Here is a 2,500-nt window from a genome sequence, read left to right as displayed (position 1 = left end):
GTACTTTACCTAGATTGCTCCAGTAAAAATCCAACTGTATAAATGGGTAATTGTATGTAGAAAAATAATATAATTGTATGTAAAAATAATGTGATATCTTGTAACAATTGTAAGTCGTCCTGGATAAGGGTGTCTGCTAAGAAATACAGTGGCTCTCAAAAGTATTCACCCCCCTTGGACTTTTCCACATTTCATTGTGTTACAACATGGAATCAAAATGGATTTAATTGGGAGTTTTTGCCACTGATCAACACAAGAAAAGTCCATAATGTCAAAGTGAAAAATAAAATCTACAACTTGTTCTAAATTAATTACAAATATAAAACAGAAAATAATTGATTGCATAAGTATTCACCCCCTTTGCTATGACACACCTAAATAAGCTCTGGTGCAACCAATTGTCTTTAGAAGTCACATAATTAGTTGAATGGAGTCCACCTGTGTGCAATTAAGGTGTTTCACATGATTTCAGGTTAAATACACCTGTCTCTGGGAGGTCCCACAGTTGGTTAGTACATTTCCTAACAAAAACTACATCATGAAGATGAAGGAACATTCAAAGCAAATCCGGAATAAGGTTCTTCAAAAGCACCAATCAGGGGTAGGATATAAGAACATTTCCAAGGCATTGAATATCCTCTCAGAGCACAGTAAAGTCCATTATTAAGAAATGGAGAGAATATGGCACAACTGTGAATCTGTCTAGAACAGGCCGTCCTCAAAAACGGAGTATCCGGGCGTATAGGGCACTAGTCAGGGAGGCCACCAAGAGGCCTATGGCAACTCTAAAGGAGTTACAGTGTTCCACGGCTGAGCTGGGAGACACTGTGCATATGGCAACAATAGCCCGGGTGCTTCACAAAACTGGCCTTTATGGGAGAGTGGCAAAAAGAAAAGAACTCGCATCAAATCTCGGCTAGAGTTTCCCAGAAGGCATGTGGGAGACTCTGAGACCAAGTGGAAGAAGATTCTATGGTCTGATGAGACCAGAATAGAGCTTTTTGGCCACAACGCTAAGCGCTATGTTTGGCGCAAGCCTAACACCGTACATCATCCTGAGAACACCATCCCTACCGTGAAGCATGGTGGTGGCAGCATCATGCTATGGGGATGCTTCTCTGCGTCAGGGCCTGGAAAACTCGTGAAGATAGAGGGCAAAATGGATGCGGCAAAGTACAGAGAAATCCTGAAGGAAAACCTGCTGAAGTCTGCAATAGACCTGGGACTTGGAGAAGATTCATCTTCCAGCAGGACAATGACCCCAAACATACAGCCAAAGGCACACTGGAGTGGCTTAAAAACAAAAAGGTCAATGTCCTGGAGTGGCCCAGTCAAAGCCCGGACCTCAATCCAATTGAGAATATGTGGAAAGAGTTGAAAATTGCTGTTCACCAAAGGTCCCCATCCAACTTGACGGAGCTTGAGCAATTTTGCAAAGAAGAATGGGCAAAAATAGCAGTGTCCAGATGTGCAAAGCTGGTAGAGACTTATCCAAATAGACTCATGGCTGTAATTGCTGCCAAAGGTGCCTCTACCAAATATTGACTCAAGGGGGTGAATACTTATGCAATCAATTATTTTCTGTTTTGTATTTGTAATTAATCTGTGGAGAAGATCTTCCCTGTTTTTCAACATTTACTTTTCAAAACGAACATTTGTCATTCAAAAGTCCAACAGCATAATGCAAGGAGAATGGCTAATTCATTAGGAACAGTCATGTTGAAGACAGTACCAGTTTCAAATGATTAAAAAATGGGAAACTGTTTGAGAAAAGAAATATATAAAATAGTTTATTTAAAAATATTTAATATATACACATTTTTTTAAGAAATACTGTTCCAATGGTCATTTCAAATGTGCTGCGAGTTTAAAATCGTCTGGAAATTAAACACTGATGCCTTTTTTAATTGTATTGTTTTTGAAAAAAGTTGAAAGGCTGGGAGAATCTTCTGTGGAGAAGATCTTCCCTCCCTTTCAACATTAATTCTCAAACTGAATGCAGTAGGGATTCAAGGAAATGCATGCACATGGATTAGGGAGTGGTTAACATGTAGAAAACAGAAAGTACTAAATAGAGGAGAAACCTCAAAATGTAGTGAGGTAGCCAGGGGTGTACCTCAGGGATCACTATTAGGTCCTCTGCTATTCCTAATCTACATTCATGATTTAGATTCTGGTATAGTAAGCAAGCTTGTTAAATTTGCAGACGACACAAAAATAGGAGTGGCGGCAAACACTGTTGTAGCAGCAAAGGTCATTCAAAATGATCTAGACAGCATTCAGAACTTGGCAGACACGTGGCAAATTACATTTTAATAGAGAGAAGTGTAACGTATTGCACACAGGCAATACAAATGGGCATTATAAATATCATATGGGAGATACTGAAATTGAAGAAGGGATCTATGAAAAAGACCTAGGAGTTTATGTTGACTCAGAAATGTCTTCATCGAGACAATGTGAGGAAGCAATAAAAAAGGCCAACAAGATGCTCGGATAT

This window comes from Acipenser ruthenus, unplaced genomic scaffold (assembly GCF_902713425.1).
Source record: "Acipenser ruthenus unplaced genomic scaffold, fAciRut3.2 maternal haplotype, whole genome shotgun sequence".
Lineage (NCBI taxonomy): Eukaryota > Metazoa > Chordata > Actinopteri > Acipenseriformes > Acipenseridae > Acipenser > Acipenser ruthenus.
This window is presented reverse-complemented; position numbering follows the sequence as displayed.